This window comes from Pseudochaenichthys georgianus, unplaced genomic scaffold (genome assembly GCF_902827115.2).
Source record: "Pseudochaenichthys georgianus unplaced genomic scaffold, fPseGeo1.2 scaffold_827_arrow_ctg1, whole genome shotgun sequence".
NCBI classification, from domain to species: domain Eukaryota; kingdom Metazoa; phylum Chordata; class Actinopteri; order Perciformes; family Channichthyidae; genus Pseudochaenichthys; species Pseudochaenichthys georgianus.
This window is the reverse complement of record NW_027263375.1, coordinates 28,473-47,275: the sequence shown is the minus strand read 5'-3', so window position 1 is coordinate 47,275 and position 18,803 is coordinate 28,473. Positions and strand designations below refer to the sequence as shown.

The 18,803-nt window shown below is 38.4% G+C and overlaps 31 non-coding genes across 31 annotated transcripts; all 31 read right to left on the bottom strand.

The window, feature by feature from the left end:
* Positions 1–2,326: 2,326 nt before the first annotated feature.
* trnae-cuc (transfer RNA glutamic acid (anticodon CUC)) lies at positions 2,327–2,398 on the bottom strand. The gene has a single exon. It is a non-coding gene; the product is annotated as a tRNA-Glu (tRNA).
* Positions 2,399–3,002: 604 nt separating this feature from the next.
* Positions 3,003–3,074, bottom strand: trnae-cuc (transfer RNA glutamic acid (anticodon CUC)). Its single transcript has one exon. It is a non-coding gene; the product is annotated as a tRNA-Glu (tRNA).
* Positions 3,075–4,305: 1,231 nt separating this feature from the next.
* Positions 4,306–4,377, bottom strand: trnae-cuc (transfer RNA glutamic acid (anticodon CUC)). The gene has a single exon. It is a non-coding gene; the product is annotated as a tRNA-Glu (tRNA).
* A 425-nt stretch (positions 4,378–4,802) lies between these two features.
* On the bottom strand, positions 4,803–4,874 carry trnae-cuc (transfer RNA glutamic acid (anticodon CUC)). Its single transcript has one exon. It is a non-coding gene; the product is annotated as a tRNA-Glu (tRNA).
* A 2,048-nt stretch (positions 4,875–6,922) lies between these two features.
* trnae-cuc (transfer RNA glutamic acid (anticodon CUC)) lies at positions 6,923–6,994 on the bottom strand. Its single transcript has one exon. It is a non-coding gene; the product is annotated as a tRNA-Glu (tRNA).
* Positions 6,995–7,261: 267 nt separating this feature from the next.
* Positions 7,262–7,333, bottom strand: trnae-cuc (transfer RNA glutamic acid (anticodon CUC)). The gene has a single exon. It is a non-coding gene; the product is annotated as a tRNA-Glu (tRNA).
* Positions 7,334–7,427: 94 nt separating this feature from the next.
* trnae-cuc (transfer RNA glutamic acid (anticodon CUC)) lies at positions 7,428–7,499 on the bottom strand. The gene has a single exon. It is a non-coding gene; the product is annotated as a tRNA-Glu (tRNA).
* A 97-nt stretch (positions 7,500–7,596) lies between these two features.
* trnae-cuc (transfer RNA glutamic acid (anticodon CUC)) lies at positions 7,597–7,668 on the bottom strand. The gene has a single exon. It is a non-coding gene; the product is annotated as a tRNA-Glu (tRNA).
* Positions 7,669–8,091: 423 nt separating this feature from the next.
* Positions 8,092–8,163, bottom strand: trnae-cuc (transfer RNA glutamic acid (anticodon CUC)). The gene has a single exon. It is a non-coding gene; the product is annotated as a tRNA-Glu (tRNA).
* Positions 8,164–8,260: 97 nt separating this feature from the next.
* Positions 8,261–8,332, bottom strand: trnae-cuc (transfer RNA glutamic acid (anticodon CUC)). Its single transcript has one exon. It is a non-coding gene; the product is annotated as a tRNA-Glu (tRNA).
* A 266-nt stretch (positions 8,333–8,598) lies between these two features.
* trnae-cuc (transfer RNA glutamic acid (anticodon CUC)) lies at positions 8,599–8,670 on the bottom strand. Its single transcript has one exon. It is a non-coding gene; the product is annotated as a tRNA-Glu (tRNA).
* Positions 8,671–8,768: 98 nt separating this feature from the next.
* trnae-cuc (transfer RNA glutamic acid (anticodon CUC)) lies at positions 8,769–8,840 on the bottom strand. The gene has a single exon. It is a non-coding gene; the product is annotated as a tRNA-Glu (tRNA).
* A 98-nt stretch (positions 8,841–8,938) lies between these two features.
* On the bottom strand, positions 8,939–9,010 carry trnae-cuc (transfer RNA glutamic acid (anticodon CUC)). The gene has a single exon. It is a non-coding gene; the product is annotated as a tRNA-Glu (tRNA).
* A 264-nt stretch (positions 9,011–9,274) lies between these two features.
* Positions 9,275–9,346, bottom strand: trnae-cuc (transfer RNA glutamic acid (anticodon CUC)). Its single transcript has one exon. It is a non-coding gene; the product is annotated as a tRNA-Glu (tRNA).
* A 97-nt stretch (positions 9,347–9,443) lies between these two features.
* trnae-cuc (transfer RNA glutamic acid (anticodon CUC)) lies at positions 9,444–9,515 on the bottom strand. Its single transcript has one exon. It is a non-coding gene; the product is annotated as a tRNA-Glu (tRNA).
* Positions 9,516–9,607: 92 nt separating this feature from the next.
* On the bottom strand, positions 9,608–9,679 carry trnae-cuc (transfer RNA glutamic acid (anticodon CUC)). The gene has a single exon. It is a non-coding gene; the product is annotated as a tRNA-Glu (tRNA).
* A 266-nt stretch (positions 9,680–9,945) lies between these two features.
* Positions 9,946–10,017, bottom strand: trnae-cuc (transfer RNA glutamic acid (anticodon CUC)). Its single transcript has one exon. It is a non-coding gene; the product is annotated as a tRNA-Glu (tRNA).
* A 91-nt stretch (positions 10,018–10,108) lies between these two features.
* Positions 10,109–10,180, bottom strand: trnae-cuc (transfer RNA glutamic acid (anticodon CUC)). Its single transcript has one exon. It is a non-coding gene; the product is annotated as a tRNA-Glu (tRNA).
* A 91-nt stretch (positions 10,181–10,271) lies between these two features.
* trnae-cuc (transfer RNA glutamic acid (anticodon CUC)) lies at positions 10,272–10,343 on the bottom strand. Its single transcript has one exon. It is a non-coding gene; the product is annotated as a tRNA-Glu (tRNA).
* Positions 10,344–10,439: 96 nt separating this feature from the next.
* Positions 10,440–10,511, bottom strand: trnae-cuc (transfer RNA glutamic acid (anticodon CUC)). Its single transcript has one exon. It is a non-coding gene; the product is annotated as a tRNA-Glu (tRNA).
* Positions 10,512–10,939: 428 nt separating this feature from the next.
* Positions 10,940–11,011, bottom strand: trnae-cuc (transfer RNA glutamic acid (anticodon CUC)). The gene has a single exon. It is a non-coding gene; the product is annotated as a tRNA-Glu (tRNA).
* A 925-nt stretch (positions 11,012–11,936) lies between these two features.
* trnae-cuc (transfer RNA glutamic acid (anticodon CUC)) lies at positions 11,937–12,008 on the bottom strand. The gene has a single exon. It is a non-coding gene; the product is annotated as a tRNA-Glu (tRNA).
* A 260-nt stretch (positions 12,009–12,268) lies between these two features.
* Positions 12,269–12,340, bottom strand: trnae-cuc (transfer RNA glutamic acid (anticodon CUC)). The gene has a single exon. It is a non-coding gene; the product is annotated as a tRNA-Glu (tRNA).
* A 91-nt stretch (positions 12,341–12,431) lies between these two features.
* trnae-uuc (transfer RNA glutamic acid (anticodon UUC)) lies at positions 12,432–12,503 on the bottom strand. Its single transcript has one exon. It is a non-coding gene; the product is annotated as a tRNA-Glu (tRNA).
* Positions 12,504–13,102: 599 nt separating this feature from the next.
* On the bottom strand, positions 13,103–13,174 carry trnae-cuc (transfer RNA glutamic acid (anticodon CUC)). Its single transcript has one exon. It is a non-coding gene; the product is annotated as a tRNA-Glu (tRNA).
* Positions 13,175–13,270: 96 nt separating this feature from the next.
* trnae-cuc (transfer RNA glutamic acid (anticodon CUC)) lies at positions 13,271–13,342 on the bottom strand. Its single transcript has one exon. It is a non-coding gene; the product is annotated as a tRNA-Glu (tRNA).
* A 260-nt stretch (positions 13,343–13,602) lies between these two features.
* trnae-cuc (transfer RNA glutamic acid (anticodon CUC)) lies at positions 13,603–13,674 on the bottom strand. The gene has a single exon. It is a non-coding gene; the product is annotated as a tRNA-Glu (tRNA).
* A 430-nt stretch (positions 13,675–14,104) lies between these two features.
* On the bottom strand, positions 14,105–14,176 carry trnae-cuc (transfer RNA glutamic acid (anticodon CUC)). Its single transcript has one exon. It is a non-coding gene; the product is annotated as a tRNA-Glu (tRNA).
* A 766-nt stretch (positions 14,177–14,942) lies between these two features.
* trnae-cuc (transfer RNA glutamic acid (anticodon CUC)) lies at positions 14,943–15,014 on the bottom strand. Its single transcript has one exon. It is a non-coding gene; the product is annotated as a tRNA-Glu (tRNA).
* A 261-nt stretch (positions 15,015–15,275) lies between these two features.
* trnae-cuc (transfer RNA glutamic acid (anticodon CUC)) lies at positions 15,276–15,347 on the bottom strand. Its single transcript has one exon. It is a non-coding gene; the product is annotated as a tRNA-Glu (tRNA).
* A 1,638-nt stretch (positions 15,348–16,985) lies between these two features.
* On the bottom strand, positions 16,986–17,057 carry trnae-cuc (transfer RNA glutamic acid (anticodon CUC)). The gene has a single exon. It is a non-coding gene; the product is annotated as a tRNA-Glu (tRNA).
* Positions 17,058–18,803: the final 1,746 nt, after the last annotated feature.

The window sequence follows — 18,803 nt, the reverse complement described above, 5'->3', positions numbered from 1 at the left end:
GGTCCTCCGTCAGCAGCCTCCAGCCTCCTCTTCCTTGAGCAGCAGCACCCTCCAGCAGCAGTATCCCCCTCCAGCAGCAGCCCCCTCCTTCAGCAGCAGCAGCCTCCGCCAGCAGCAGCAGCAGCAGCAACAGCCATATGAGGCTGACATATGAGGCTGAATAAAAAAAAGTGCTAATTTTTTTTTTTTAAGTGTTTATTTTGTTAAAAATAAACATTTTGGATGCATGACCATGTTTTAGGCTCATCCTTCATTCACTGCTGTAGAGTAGCCTATTCAGTAGGCTATTATTTGTTTAAGACTGAATAATACCTTTGAAGAACAATCATTAAACTAGTGTGTATATTACAATACAAAGGAATCTATCCTAGCATGCCATCAAGCATGAAAAAGTAGCGCTAGGCTAGTTGTACAGTACAGATGAGTTAACATGGAACAGTACAAAAAAAACTAAGTACAGTCAACATGTCACATAATGAAATGTTAGTATAACCCAAAATGCAATGAAATATTAAATGAAATATTTATCACAAACGCCACCTCATTTCTACTAGTGCTAGCAGTTAAGTCATATCATACAGAAAAATCCGACTAAGGATGGCTGACACGGTCAGGTTCAGCAGATAAAAACCAAAATAACAATAAAAACACATAATCAATCTAAATCCTGCTTGCCATACCCAGCATCATTGATATATAAGCTGCTAGCGATTCATTACTGAAATCTTACCTTCAAAGCTGACGAAGTCGCGCTAGCTAACTAGCAGGCAATGCTAGCAAAATTGGTTGTAACAACCAAGATAAAATATAGATAATTACGCTGTGCATATACAAATGAAGACCAGTATAAGCATCATAAAGGGCCTCTGATACAATATAGACAGTTGATAATTCAAAAGAGTTCGATATTTCAGCAACTTACCTCTGGAAGTGAATGAGGTCCAACGCCCAAATGACAATATTTTGAACTATTCCGATGTCCATACCCCGGAAGTAGGCGCCGCCATTCTATGGGAGTGTCGTAACTCTTAGTATCTCTAGGGCTCTGCGCTAGACCATATGGGACATGTTAATTGTTGTTTTTTTGCATATTTTCGAGAAACTATACTATGTGGTATTTTGCATATTTTAGACAAACTAAACTATACTAATAATTATCCTATTCCCATACCAGGAATTGAACCCGGGCCAAATGGGTGAGAACCAGGAATCCTGACGGCTAGACCATATGGGACATGTTAATAGTTGTTTATTTGTATATTTTTGAGAAACTATACTATGTGGTATTTTGCATAATTTAGACAAACTAAACTATACTAATCATTATACTATTCCCATACCGGGTGTTGAACCCAGGCCACCTGGGTGAGAACCAGGAATCTTAACCACTAGACCATATGGGACATGTTAATTGTTTTTTTTTGCATATTTTCGAAAAACTATACTATGTGGTATTTTGCATATTTTAGACAAACTAAACTAATAATTATCCTATTCCCATACCGGGAGTTGAACACAGGCCACCTGTGTGAGAACCAGGAATCCTAACCGCTAGACCATATGGGACATTTTTATTGATGTTTTTTTGCATGTTTTCAAGATAGTATACTATGTGGTATTTTGCATATTTTAGACAAACTAAACTATACTAATAATTATCCTATTCCCATACCGGGAGTTGAACCCGGGCCACATGGGTGAGAACCAGGAATCTTGACGGCTAGACCATATGGGACATGTTACTTGTTATTTTTTTGCATATTTTCGAGATACCAAAATATATCGTTTTTGCATATTTTTGACAAACTAAACTAATCTAATAAAAAACCTATTCCCATACCGGGAGTTGAACCCGGGCCACCTGGGTGAGAACCAGGACTCCTAACCGCTAGACCATATGGGACATGTTAATTGTTGGTTTTTTGCATATTTTCGAGAAACTATACTATGTGGTATTTTGCATAATTTAGACAAACTAAACAAATTATTATCGTATTCCCATACCGGGAGTTGAACCCGGGCCACATGGGTGAGAACCAGGAATCCTGACGGCTAGACCATATGGGACATGTTAATTGTTGTTTTTTGCATATTTTTGAAAAAATATACTATGTGGTATTTTGCATATTTTAGACAAACTAAACTAATAATTATCCTATTCCCATACTGGGAGTTGAACCCGGGCCACATGGGTGAGAACCAGGAATCCTGACGGCTAGACTATATGGGACATGTTAATTGTTATTTTTTTGCATATTTTCGAGATACCAAAATATATCGTTTTTGCATATTTTTGACAAACTAAACTAATCTAATAAAAAACCTATTCCCATACCGGGAGTTGAACCCGGGCCACCTGGGTGAGAACCAGGAATCCTAACCGCTAGACCATATGGGACAAGTTTAATTGTTGTTTTTTTGCATATTTTCGAGAAACTATACTATGTGGTATTTTGCATATTTTAGACAAACTAAACTATACTAATAATTATCCTATTTCCATAGCGGGAGTTGAACCCGGGCCACATGGGTGAGAACCAGGAATCCTGATGGCTAGAGCATATGGTAAATGTTAATTGTTATTTGTTTGCATATTTTCGAGATACCAAAATATATAATTTTTGCATATTTTTGATAAACTAAACTAATCTAATAAAAATCCTATTCCCATACCTGGAGTTGAACCTGGGCCACCGGGGTGAGAACCAGGAATACTGACGGCTAGACCATATGGGACATGCTAATTGTTGTTTTTTTGCATATTTTCTAGAAACTATACTCTATGGTATTTTGCATATTTTAGACAAACTAAACTATACTAATAATTATCCTATTCCCATACCTGGAGTTGATCCCGGGCCACATCGGTGAGAACCAGGAATCCTGACGGCTAGACCATATTGGACATGTTAATTGTTGTTTTTTCGCATCTTTTCGAGAAACTATACTATGTGGTATTATGCATAATTTAGACAAACTAACCTATACTAATTATTATCCTATTCCCATACCGGGAGTTGAACCCGGGCCACCTGGGTGAGAACCAGGAATCTTAACCACTAGACCATATGGGACATGGTAATTGTTGTTTTTTCGCATATTTTCGAGAAACTATACTATGTGGTATTTTGCATAATTTAGACAAACTAAACTATACTAATTATTATCCTATTCCCATACCGGGAGTTGAACCCGGACCACCTGGGTGAGAACCAGGAATCCTAACCGCAAGACCATATGGGACATGTTAATGGTTGTTTTTTTGCATATTTTCGAGAAACTATACTATGTGGTATTTTGCATATTTTAGACAAACTAAACTATACTAATTGTAATTGAAACTTCTGTGTAGCAATGCAGTGGGAGTCACCGACTCAGGAAGGAGACAGGGTAGAGCAGGAGCTTCGATGTCAAACACTGGAGGTTTATTTGGAGTTACGGCCGGAGAATTCACATCACAATTCACACAGTCACGGTCTGACGGCACGGGTGGTTGCCACGTCAATTCTGGAGCGCCTCTCTCTTGGTAGCCCATTTAACTGGTTTCAAAAGAGAGTAATCAACATGTTTTGATAAGATAGCTTTAGACAGTTTGGGCACACTGAGTTACCTGCCTCCACCACTTATGGCCTCGAATATGTCATACCCTGGAGTCCACAAACAACAAAGAAGGAAGTGTCCCAGTGCACCCACGACAAAGACCATCTGTGTCCTTAAAGGACATAAATAGACGTCAAGGTTGGTCCTGTATGTCACATCTAGGAGTCTGAGATAATTATTTCCCTAACACTAATAATTATCCTATTCCCATAACGGGAGTTGAACCCGGGCCACATGGGTGAGAACCAGGAATCATGACGGCTAGACCATATGGGACATGTTAATTGTTATTTTTTTGCATATTTTCGAGATACCAAAATATATCGTTTTTGCATATTCTTGACAAACTAAAGTAATCTAATAAAAAACCTATTCCCATACCTGGAGTTGATCCCGGGCCACATCGGTGAGAACCAGGAATCCTGACGGCTAGACCATATGGGACATGTTAATTGTTGTTTTTTCGCATCTTTTCGAGAAACTATACTATGTGGTATTTTGCATAATTTAGACAAACTAAACTATACTAATAATTATCCTATTCCCATACCGGGAGTTGAACCCGGGCCACCTGGGTGAGAACCATGAATCCTAACAGCTAGATCATATGGTACATGTTAATTGTTATTTTTTTGCATATTTTCGAAAAACTATACTATGTGGTATTTTGCATATTTTAGACAAACTAAACTAATAATTAACTTATTCCCATACCGGGAGTTGAACCCGGGACACCTGGGTGAGAACCAGAAATCCTAACCGCTAGACCATATGGGACATGTTTATTATGTTTTTTTTGCATGTTTTCAAGATAGTATACTATGTGGTATTTTGCATATTTTAGACAAACTAAACTATAGTAATACTTATCCTATTCCCATACCGGGAGTTGAACCCGGGCCACATGGGTGAGAACGAGGAATCCTGACGGCTAGACCATATGGGACATGTTAATTGTTATTTGTTTGCATATTTTCGAAAAACTATACTATGTGGTATTTTGCATATTTTAGACAAACTATACTAATTATTATCCTATTCCCATACCGGGAGTTGAACCCGGGCCACATGGGTGAGAACCAGGAATGCTGACGGCTAGACCATATGGGACATGTTAATTGTTATTTTTGTGCATATTTTCGAAAAACTATACTATGTGGTATTTTGCATATTTTAGACAAACTAAACTAATAATTATCCTATTCCCATACCGGGAGTTGAACCCGGGTCACCTGGGTGAGAACCAGGAATCCTAACCGCTAGACCATATGGGACATGTTTATTGTTGTTTTTTTGCATGTTTTCAAGATAGTATACTATGTGGTATTTTGCATATTTTAGATAAACTAAACTATACTAATAATTATCCTATTCCCATACCGGGAGTTGAACCCGGGCCACATGGGTGAGAACCAGGAATCCTGACGGCTAGACCATATGGGACATGTTAATTGTTATTTTTTTGCATATTTTCGAGATACCAAAATATTTATTTTTTGCATATTTTTGACAAACTAAACTAATCTAATACAAAACGTATTCCCATACCGGGAGTTGAACCCGGGCCACGTGGGTGAGAACCAGGAATCCTAACCGCTAGACCAGGGGTCTCCAACCTTTCTTCATCTGAGAGCTACTTTGAAAAAATGAAAGTGGCCAAGAGCTACTTGCATCACATCGCTTACATTTATTCACGTAGTATATAATATATTGGTACAGTATAGCCCTCATCAGTTGAATTAAGCTACTTTTGTACACGTGTGAAATTGCAATACCTAAAGCATATCACAAATCTTAACTTCACATCAAGGTCCAAGAAAACGAAAATTTCTCACATATTACTATGGCCCACATAGTGAGTACTTCACTGAGAATTCACATAAATGTCCTTAATCACCACCTGACAAGCATCTATGGCACATGTGCAAAATAGGTAGCATTCACTCTTTTTCACAGTTTGTGAAATGAATGGCACATGGAGTCCATCATAAAGGTGTATGCTGGAGTGGACCCACGTAGGTTCACTCTAATAGAGTCATTTAAATGTTCATCACTCAGTCTTGTTCTGTATTTAGATTTCATGTCAGAAAAAGCTGCTCACAAAGTTATGTAGAACAGAACTAAATAAAGCAGACCTTTTCAGTGCTGCTTGGTGAATGTTCTTATAGTTTTCTGGGTCTACAAGGCTCCAGACATGTTGAGAGTTTTGCTGAGACTTCAGCTGAACATGATTTTGGAGATTTATAACCTCCATCTCCATCTCCACAGGATCGACACTGAACAGTGCAGCTAAAAAAGGACACTGAATGTCCTGAATGTCTTTGGTTGAATCACAAACATGACTTAAGTCTGAACACAGCAGACAACAGGAGTATTTACAACAGCATTATAAAAACAAAAATAGTGCATGTGGGTGCACACTCACATTCTCTGTATTACTGTTACATAAATCCCATGAATGTATGAGATTAAGTTAGCTTCATCATCTCTCAATCAGTGATCCTGTCACTCATTATTTGCAGTGAGGGGGCGGGGTTTGGAGGAACCGAGAGGAGACGGTGATCGCGGAAGCTTTCCTCCTGCCTTCATAAACTTTACACACGTATGTATCAACTGAAAATAGCAAGAGGACATTCATACTCTGCAATCCACGACTTGATCAAATCCACCAAAAACCTGACATGACGATAACGAGTGTTTTTCTAAAACCACAAATCCCTCCCTGTGTCTCTGAGCCGCAGCGACGCGGACTGATTCAGAGCGGGTCATTCTGCTGTTGGTTCTGACTGGTGCTGCTGGAGAAAGCAGACTGGTGTGTGGTGTCGCTGTGCTGCTGTCACATCTCTTCCTTGAGCTCTGCGTCACCACCCCAATTTGATATATTTGTGTGACGGAAAAAATTCTAAAATAAAAAAACTTTATTGTCCAGCCGCGGCCGGAAAATCAAGAAGCAACCACACGCTATAATCAAGCGGCGAGCTACTGAAAAGCTGCCCGCGAGCAACCGGTAGCTCGCGATCGACGTGTTGGAGAGCCCTGCGCTAGACCATATGGGACATGTTTATTGTTGTTTTTTTGCATGTTTTCAAGATAGTATACTATGTGGTATTTTGCATATTTTAGACAAACTAAACTATACTAATTATTATCATATTCCCATACCGGGAGTTGAACCCGGGCCACCTGGGTGAGAACCAGGAATCCTAACGGCTAGACCATATGGGACATGTTTATTGTTGTTTTTTTGCATGTTTTCAAGATAGTATACTATGTGGTATTTTGCATATTTTAGAAAAACTAAACTATACTAATTATTATCCTATTCCCATACCGGGAGTTGAACCCGGGCCACCTGGGTGAGAACCAGGAATCCTAACCGCTAGACCATATGGGACATGTTTATTGTTGTTTTTTTTGCATGTTTTCAAGATAGTATACTATGTGGTATTTTGCATATTTTAGACAAACTAAACTATACTAATAATTATCCTATTCCCATACCGGGAGTTGAACCCGGGCCACCTGGGTGAGAACCAGAAATCCTAACCGCTAGACCATTTGAGACATGTTTATTATGTTTTTTTTGCATGTTTTCAAGATAGTATACTATGTGGTATTTTGCATATTTTAGACAAACTAAACTATACTAATACTTATCCTATTCCCATACCGGGAGTTGAACCCGGGCCACATGGGTGAGAACCAGGAATCCTGACCGCTAGACCATATGGGACATGTTAATTGTTATTTTTTTGCATATTTTCGAAGATACTAATACTATGTGGTATTTTGCATATTTTAGACAAACTAAACTAATAAATATCCTATTCCCATACCGGGAGTTGAACCCGGGCCACCTGGGTGAGAACCAGGAATCCTAACCGCTAGACCATATGGGACATGTTTATTGTTGTTTTTTTGCATGTTTTCAAGATAGTATACTATGTGGTATTTTGCATATTTTAGACAAACTAAACTATACTAATTATTATCCTATTCCCATACCGGGAGTTGAACCCGGGCCACCTGGGTGAGAACCAGGAATCCTAACCGCTAGACCATATGGGACATGTTTGTTGTTGCTTTTTTGCATGTTTTCAAGATAGTATACTATGTGGTATTTTGCATATTTTAGACAAACTAACTATAATTATCCTATTCCCATACCGGGAGTTGAATCCGGGCCACCTGGGTGAGAACCAGGAATCCTAACCGCTAGACCATATGGGACATGTTTGTTGTTGTTTTTTTGCATGTTTTCAAGATAGTATACTATGTGGTATTTTGCATATTTTAGAAAAACTAAACTATACTAATTATTATCCTATTCCCATACCGGGAGTTGAACCCGGGCCACATGGGTGAGAACCAGGAATCCTGACGGCTAGACCATATGGGACATGTTTATTGTTGTTTTTTTGCATGTTTTCAAGATAGTATACTATGTGGTATTTTGCATATTTTAGACAAACTAAACTAATAATTATCCTATTCCCATACCGGGAGTTGAACCCGGGCCACCTGGGTGAGAACCAGGAATCCTAACCGCTAGACCATATGGGACATGTTTGTTGTTGTTTTTTTGCATGTTTTCAAGATAGTATACTATGTGGTATTTTGCATATTTTAGAAAAACTAAACTATACTAATTATTATCCTATTCCCATACCGGGAGTTGAACCCGGGCCACCTGGGTGAGAACCAGGAATCCTAACCGCTAGACCATATGGGACATGTTTATTGTTGTTTTTTTGCATGTTTTCAAGATAGTATACTATGTGGTATTTTGCATATTTTAGACAAACTAAACTATACTAATTATTATCCTATTCCCATACCGGGAGTTGAACCCGGGCCACATGGGTGAGAACCAGGAATCCTGACGGCTAGACCATATGGGACATGTTAATTGTTATTTTTTTGCATATTTTCGAAAAACTATACTATGTGGTATTTTGCATATTTTAGACAAACTAAACTATACTAATTATTATCCTATTCCCATACCGGGAGTTGAACCCGGGCCACCTGGGTGAGAACCAGGAATCCTAACCGCTAGACCATATGGGACATGTTTATTGTTGTTTTTTTTGCATGTTTTCAAGATAGTATACTATGTGGTATTTTGCATATTTTAGACAAACTAAACTATACTAATTATTATCCTATTCCCATACCGGGAGTTGAACCCGGGCCACCTGGGTGAGAACCAGGAATCCTAACCGCTAGACCATATGGGACATGTTTATTGTTGTTTTTTTTGCATGTTTTCAAGATAGTATACTATGTGGTATTTTGCATATTTTAGACAAACTAAACTATACTAATAATTATCCTATTCCCATACCGGGAGTTGAACCCGGGCCACCTGGGTGAGAACCAGGAATCCTAACCGCTAGACCATATGGGACATGTTTATTATGTTTTTTTTGCATGTTTTCAAGATAGTATACTATGTGGTATTTTGCATATTTTAGACAAACTAAACTATACTAATAATTATCCTATTCCCATACCGGGAGTTGAACCCGGGCCACATGGGTGAGAACCAGGAATCCTGACGGCTAGACCATATGGGACATGTTAATTGTTTTTTTTTGCATATTTTCGAGATACCAAAATATATCGTTTTTGCATATTTTTGACAAACTAAACTAATCTAATACAAAACCTATTCCCATACCGGGAGTTGAACCCGGGCCACCTGGGTGAGAACCAGGAATCCTAACCGCTAGACCATATGGGACATGTTTATTGTTGTTTTTTTGCATGTTTTCAAGATAGTATACTATGTGGTATTTTGCATATTTTAGACAAACTAAACTATACTAATTATTATCCTATTCCCATACCGGGAGTTGAACCCGGGCCACCTGGGTGAGAACCAGGAATCCTAACCGCTAGACCATATGGGACATGTTTATTGTTGTTTTTTTGCATGTTTTCAAGATAGTATACTATGTGGTATTTTGCATATTTTAGACAAACTAAACTAATAATTATCCTATTCCCATACCGGGAGTTGAACCCGGGCCACCTGGGTGAGAACCAGGAATCCTAACCGCTAGACCATATGGGACATGTTTATTGTTGTTTTTTTGCATGTTTTCAAGATAGTATACTATGTGGTATTTTGCATATTTTAGATAAACTAAACTATACTAATAATTATCCTATTCCCATACCGGGAGTTGAACCCGGGCCACATGGGTGAGAACCAGGAATCCTGACGGCTAGACCATATGGGACATGTTAATTGTTGTTTTTTTGCATATTTTCGAGAAACTATACTATGTGGTATTTTGCATATTTTAGACAAACTAAACTATACTAATTAATATCCTATTCCCATACCGGGAGTTGAACCCAGGCCACCTGGGTGAGAACCAGGAATCCTAACCGCTAGACCATATGGGACATGTTAATTGTTTTTTTTTGCATATTTTCGATAAACTATACTATGTGGTATTTTGCATATTTTAGACAAACTAAACTAATAATTATCCTATTCCCATACCGGGAGTTGAACCCGGGCCACCTGGGTGAGAACCAGGAATCCTAACCGCTAGACCATATGGGACATGTTTATTGTTTTTTTTTGCATGTTTTCAAGATAGTATACTATGTGGTATTTTGCATATTTTAGACAAACTAAACTAATAATTATCCTATTCCCATACCGGGAGTTGAACCCGGGCCACCTGGGTGAGAACCAGGAATCCTAACCGCTAGACCATATGGGACATGTTTGTTGTTGTTTTTTTGCATGTTTTCAAGATAGTATACTATGTGGTATTTTGCATATTTTAGAAAACTAAACTATACTAATTATTATCCTATTCCCATACCGGGAGTTGAACCCGGGCCACCTGGGTGAGAACCAGGAATCCTAACCGCTAGACCATATGGGACATGTTTATTGTTGTTTTTTTGCATGTTTTCAAGATAGTATACTATGTGGTATTTTGCATATTTTAGACAAACTAAACTATACTAATTATTATCCTATTCCCATACCGGGAGTTGAACCCGGGCCACATGGGTGAGAACCAGGAATCCTGACGGCTAGACCATATGGGACATGTTTAATGTTGTTTTTTTGCATGTTTTCAAGATAGTATACTATGTGGTATTTTGCATATTTTAGACAAACTAAACTAACCTAATATATCCTATTCCCATACCGGGAGTTGAACCCGGGCCACCTGGGTGAGAACCAGGAATCCTGACGGCTAGACCATATGGGACATGTTTATTGTTGTTTTTTTGCATGTTTTCAAGAACTATACTATGTGGTATTTTGCATATTTTAGACAAACTAAATACTAATAATATCCTATTCCCATACCGGGAGTTGAACCCGGGCCACCTGGGTGAGAACCAGGAATCCTAACCGCTAGACCATATGGGACATGTTAATTGTTTTTTTTTGCATATTTTCGCAATAATTATACTATTGTGTATTTTGCATATTTTAGACAAACTAAACTAATAATTATCCTATTCCCATACCGGGAGTTGAACCCGGGCCACTGGGTGAAACCAGGAATCCTAACCGCTAGACCATATGGGACATGTTATTGTTTTTTTTTGCATAGTTTTCAGATACTATACTATGTGGTATTTTGCATATTTTAGAAACTAAACTATACTAATTATTATCCTATTCCCATACCGGAGTTGAACCCGGGCCACATGGGTGAGAACCAGGAATCCTGAACGGCTAGACCATATGGGACATGTTAATTGTTATTTTTTTGCATATTTTCGAAAAACTATACTATGTGGTATTTTGCATATTTTAGACAAACTAAACTATACTAATTATTATCCTATTCCCATACCGGGAGTTGAACCCGGGCCACATGGGTGAGAACCAGGAATCCTGACGGCTAGACCATATGGGACATGTTAATTGTTATTTTTTTGCATATTTTCGAAAAACTATACTATGTGGTATTTTGCATATTTTAGACAAACTAAACTAATAATTATCCTATTCCCATACCGGGAGTTGAACCTTGGCCACCTGGGTGAGAACCAGGAATCCTAACTGCTAGACCATATGGGACATGTTTATTATGTTTTTTTTGCATTTTTTCAAGATAGTATACTATGTGGTATTTTGCATATTTTAGACAAACTAAACTATAATAATAATTATCCTTTTCCCATATCGGGAGTTGAATCCGGGCCACATGGGTGAGAACCAGGAATCCTGATGGCTAGATAATATGGGACATGTTAATTGTTATTTTTTTGCATATTTTGGAGATACCAAAATATATCGTTTTTGCATATTTTTGACAAACTAAACTAATCTAATAAAAAACCTATTCCCATACCGGGAGTTGAACCCGGGCCACCTGGGTGAGAACCAGGAATCCTAACCGCTAGACCATATGGGACATGTTTGTTGTTGTTTTTTTGCATGTTTTCAAGATAGTATACTACGTAGTATTTTGCATATTTTAGAAAAACTAAACTATACTAATTATTATTCTATTCCCATACCGGGAGTTGAACCCGGGCCACATGGGTGAGAACCATGAATCCTGACGGCTAGACCATATGGGACATGTTAATTGTTATTTATTTGCATATTTTCGAGATACCAAAATATATCGTTTTTGCATATTTTTGACAAACTAAACTAATAATTATCCTATTCCCATACCGGGAGTTGAACCCGGGCCACCTGGGTGAGAACCAGGAATCCTAACCGCTAGACCATATGGGACATGTTAATTGTTTTTTTTTGCATATTTTCGAAAAACTATACTATGTGGTATTTTGCATATTTTAGACAAACTAAACTAATAATTATCCTATTCCCATACCGGGAGTTGAACCCGGGCCACCTGGGTGAAAACCAGGAATCCTAACCGCTAGACCATATGGGACATGTTTATTGTTGTTTTCTTGCATGTTTTCAAGATAGTATACTATGTGGTATTTTGCATATTTTAGACAAACTAAACTAATCTAATAAAAAACGTATTCCCATACCGGGACTTGAATCCGGGCCACCTGGGTGAGAACCAGGAATCCTAACCGCTAGACCATATGGGACATGTTTATTGTTGTTTTTTTGCATTTTTTCAAGATAGTATACTATGTGGTATTTTGCATATTTTAGACAAACTAAACTATACTAATTATTATCATATTCCCATACCGGGAGTTGAACCCGGGCCAGCTGGATGAGAACCAGGAATCCTAACCGCTAGACCATATGGGACATGTTTATTGTTGTTTTTTTGCATGATTTCAAGATAGTATACTATGTGGTATTTTGCATATTTTAGACAAACTAAACTATACTAATAATTATCCTATTCCCATACCGGGAGTTGAACCCGGGCCACATGGGTGAGAACCAGGAATCCTGACGGCTAGACCATATGGGACATGTTAATTGTTATTTTTTTGCATATTTTCGAAAAACTATACTATGTGGTATTTTGCATATTTGAGACAAACTAAACTAATAATTATCCTATTCCCATACCGGGAGTTGAACCCGGGCCACCTGGGTGAGAACCAGGAATCCTAACCTCTAGACCATATGGGACATGTTAATTGTTATTTTTTTGCATATTTTCGAGATACCAAAATATATCGTTTTTGCATATTTTTGACAAACTAAACTAATCTAATAGAAAACATTTTCCCATACCGGGAGTTGAACCCGGGCCACCTGGGTGAGAACCAGGAATCCTAACCGCTAGACCATATGGGACATGTTTATTGTTGTTTTTTTGCATGTTTTCAAGATAGTATACTATGTGGTATTTTGCATATTTTAGATAAACTAAACTATACTAATAATTATCCTATTCCCATACCGGGAGTTGAACCCGGGCCACATGGGTGAGAACCAGGAATCCTGACGGCTAGACCATATGGGACATGTTAATTGTTATTTTTTTGCATATTTTCGAGATACCAAAATATATCGTTTTTGCATATTTTTGACAAACTAAACTAATAAAAAATGTATTCCCATACCGGGAGTTGAACCCGGGCCACCTGGGTGAGAACCAGGAATCCTAACCGCTAGACCATATGGGACATGTTTATTGTTGTTTTTTTGCATGTTTTCAAGATAGTATACTATGTGGTATTTTGCATATTTTAGACAAACTAAACTATACTAATTATTATCATATTCCCATACCGGGAGTTGAACCCGGGCCAGCTGGATGAGAACCAGGAATCCTAACCGCTAGACCATATGGGACATGTTTATTGTTGTTTTTTTGCATGTTTTCAAGATAGTATACTATGTGGTATTTTGCATATTTTAGACAAACTAAACTAATCTAATAAAAAACCTATTCCCATACCAGGAGTTGAACCAAGGCCACCTGGGTGAGAACCAGGAATCCTGACGGCTAGACCATATGGGACATGTTTATTGTTGGTTTTTTGCATGTTTTCAAGATAGTATACTATGTGGTATTTTGCATATTTTAGACAAACTAAACTATAAATTATCATATTCCCATACCGGGAGTTGAACCCGGGCCACCTGGGTGAGAACCAGGAATCCTAACCGCTAGACCATATGGGACATGTTTGTTGTTGTTTTTTTGCATGTTTTCAAGATAGTATACCATGTGGTATTTTGCATATTTTAGAAAAACTAAACTATACTAATTATTATCCTATTCCCATACCGGGAGTTGATCCCGGGCCACCTGGGTGAGAACCAGGAATCCTAACTGCTAGACCATATGGGACATGTTTATTGTTGTTTTTTTGCATGTTTTCAAGATAGTATACTATGTGGTATTTTGCATATTTTAGACAAACTAAACTATACTAATTATTATCCTATTCCCATACCGGGAGTTGAACCCGGGCTACATGGGTGAGAACCAGGAATCCTGACGGCTCGACCATATGGGACATGTTAATTGTTATTTTTTTGCATATTTTTGAAAAACTATACTATGTGGTATTTTGCATATTTTAGACAAACTAAACTAATAATTATCCTATTACCATACCAGGAGTTGAACCCGGGCCACCTGGGTGAGAACCAGGAATCCTAACCGCTAGACCATATGGGACATGTTTATTGTTGTTTTTTTGCATGTTTCAAGATAGTATACTATGTGGTATTTTGCATATTTTAGATAAACTAAACTATACTAATAATTATCCTATTCCCATACCGGGAGTTGAACCCGGGCCACATGGGTGAGAACCAGGAATCCTGACGGCTAGACCATATGGGACATGTTAATTGTTATTTTTTTGCATATTTTCGAGATACCAAAATATATCGTTTTTGCATATTTTTGACAAACTAAACTAATCTAATAAAAAATGTATTCCCATACCGGGAGTTGAACCCGGGCCACCTGGGTGAGAACCAGGAATCCTAACCGCTAGACCATATGGGACATGTTTATTGTTGTTTTTTTGCATGATTTCAAGATAGTATACTATGTGGTATTTTGCATATTTTAGACAAACTAAACTATACTAATAATTATCCTATTCCCATACCGGGAGTTGAACCCGGGCCACATGGGTGAGAACCAGGAATCCTGACGGCTAGACCATATGGGACATGTTAATTGTTGTTTTTTTGCATATTTTCGAAAAACTATACTATGTGGTATTTTGCATATTTTAGACAAACTAAACTAATAATTATCCTATTCCCATACCGGGAGTTGAACCCGGCCCACCTGGGTGAGAACCAGGAATCCTAACCGCTAGACCATATGGGACATGTTTGTTGTTGTTTTTTTGCATGTTTTCAAGATAGTATACTATGTGGTATTTTGCATATTTTAGAAAAACTAAACTATACTAATTATTATCCTATTCCCATACCGGGAGTTGAATCCGGGCCACATGGGTGAGAACCAGGAATCCTGACGGCTAGACAATATGGGACATGTTAATTGTTATTTTTTTGCATATTTTCGAGATACCAAAATATATCGTTTTTGCATATTTTTGACAAACTAAACTAATCTAATAAAAAACCTATTCCCATACCGGGAGTTGAACCCGGCCGAGAACCAGGAATCCTAACCGCTAGACCATATGGGACATGTTTATTGTTGTTTTTTTGCATGTTTTCAAGATAGTATACTATGTGGTATTTTGCATATTTTAGACAAACTAAACTAATCTAATAAAAAACCTATTCCCATACCAGGGGCCTATACTGCGAACCTGGTTCAACCTAACCTGGATATGTTTGAGTTAGCCGGTTGGCCTAATCCAAAACATACGCGCTCTCGCTAAACTGTCCTACGACGCTGGTTATCAAGTGGATCGCTCAAGCCAGCCGTGTCCTATCTAGTTAGGTGCGCGTTCACATGAAAGGGGTGGTATCTGGAGCATTCGACCAATCACAAACATGGAGAAGCGCACTGACAGCGCAGCGTCATACTTCCTGAATGATAAGTGAACTTTAATACTAGTCAAAAATGAAGAAGTTAAACTTTAAACATCCATGACTTAAACACTTTATCCAGGATCAAAGCCACAGAGCTGCACCTGCAAGGTGAATACAGCTGGGAACAGAAAAAGTGTTTGAATGCGTACATTAACAGGTTTATGATATCACTGCCCGTCTAACACACGATCTGACTTTAATTACATTTGTCTCGAGTGTTTCGTCAACTTATGTGTTGCTTAAAATAATACTTCTGCATACAGTATGTGACACTGTGAGTGTTGCACGGCCAGATACGGCTCAGCTGACTCAGATAAGGAGATATATGATACATTATGAAGTGATATGCCGCGGACTGTACTTAATGTACTCTGATCCGGTTACTTATGTTGTGGCAGATATTTAAGTAAGCTTTCTTAACGCTAATGTTATAATAGTCAGATTGCTCTGAAGATGGGAGGTGATATTCTATTAATGTTCACGTTCACACAGTCGGTGATTTTTGCCGGCCGTCTTTCCTGCGACGGCAGTTTTTCTGTATTTCCTTTCTCCTGTGATGTGACTTGATCGCTTTAAACTCCACACACTGAGCTCTGATTGGTCAGCAGGCGGTGCTTTCACTGAGTTGAGCTCTTAGCCTGCAACCTAACCTGTTCCCAACCAGGTTAGCTGCTTAGCATATATTACCATGGAGATCTAGCCTGCTAAAAAGAGAACCAGCTTCGTAGGACCGGAAAGCCGGAGTTTTCCCTGAATTTAGCCGGCTAAGCGAAAATCCTGCTTCGCAGTATACCCCCCGGGAGTTGAACCCAGGCTACCTGGGTGAGAACCAGGAATCCTGACGGCTAGACCATATGGGACATGTTTATTGTTGTTTTTTTTGCATGTTTTCAAGATAGTATACTATGTGGTATTTTGCACATTTTAGACAAACTAAACTATACTAATTATTATCCTATTCCCATACCGGGAGTTGAACCCGGGCCACCTGGGTGAGAACCAGGAATCCTAACCTCTAGACCATATGGGACATGTTTTCAAGATAGTATACTATGTGGTATTTTGCATATTTTAGACACTCTTCTACCTTACAAATCATCCTACACTTGAGCACTCCTCACTAATAAATACATTCACACAGGATATAAAGTATTTACAAGGGGACTGAGTACTACAAAACATTGCATATTTACAAGTTGATCACTGGCAACAGTGGTTGAAGTTGGTGCAGAGTAAACTCTAAAAAACAGTGGGTTATTTCATCTACCCAACCATGGGGTTATGACATGTTTAATCCATTCTGGGTTATTAATATGGTATTGGGTTATTTTTGTGTAACCCAAGTGCTGGGTCAAAATATTTTTTGTCTACCCAACCATTTGGTTATGAAATGTTTAACCCATTCTGGGTTATTAATATGGTATTGGGTTATTTTTGTGCAACCCAAGTGCTGGGTCAAAATATTTTTGTCTACCCAACCATTTGGTTATGAAATGTTTAACTCATTCTGGGTTATGTATATGGTATTGGGTATTGATTTGCATGAATCGCAACAATTTCACATGTATTAGATTCATTCATGTTGAGATAAACTGAGACAAAGGGGACTTCCAGACTGCCATTGTTTGATTTTGACCGCGATCTGGCGGGAAAGGTTTTCCCCTGCATCCTGTGTGCACTCGCGATATTTGGGCATAACCGTAAACTTAACCATCATCATCGCGAGAGAAGATCATTGAGACAAGAAAGACCGTTGGGGAAAGTTGGAGGAGGTAAGCAGAAAACATTGTCATCTAACTGTGAATCTGTTAATAAATGTCATCAACTGCTAGTCCATGAGCGATATTGTGGTAACGTTGATAGTTAATTTGTTATTTAGTGTTCTTTTTTATCTCACTTAAAAAGCCGAATGAGCCGACGAACATGCTAAAGCTAACGTAGTTAACTAGCTAGTCTGTGTAACTGCCAGTTAGGGAGATGGTTCAAATGTAGGATATCAGGATTGAAAACTAAATGACGGTAGCATTACCCTGGGAAAGTTAAACGTAAAGTGGGCTACCCCAGGCGCTTATATGTCAGTAATATCAGCCCCTTTTACAAAGGAATGTTGCGCCGTTATTCGGCTGCGTCACGTAAATTAGCTGCCAAGCTAGCTGCCATGCGGAGCTGACTGCCACTGTAGTTTTCGCTCTGCAGTTAATGTTACGTGACGGATGCCGCTCTGCTCTGTAGCCCCCTCCACGAGTAAGGTTTCCACGTCAGGTATTATGTATGCTAGCAGCAACACACAGAGTTAACACAATTATACAAACATGGGTTAATTATTGGAGGTAACGGAGTTATTTATTTTGTTAAAGTTTCAGCTACAATAAAACAACCATGGTGCTGTTTCTTTTGATGTGAAATATTATTTATATATTTTAAATAAAAAGAAATGTTAATTCTGTTTACAGTTCTGTCATCACATTATGTAATGTCATTTGTTAATTCAGTTTTAAAGCTTAGCACTTAAGGCTGGATCCATGTCTTTTAAATTGAAGAGCTCTGTTGAATTGGTTTGGATATGACTAAGTAATTCGTCAACTTCTGTCTGATAAGGGGACTGATAAGGTTTGGTGTAAAAAAAAAAAGCAGGTTCTCTGTAACTTAACTTTCACTTTCATTGGTCTCTCTCAATTTTTCACAGCAATTTGTGACTGCAAAAGTTCCTGTGGCTGCTGTCCGTAGTTGGTTAACTAATCTTGCTCTATTGTGGGTTGACCTGTTTCTAGCAGTC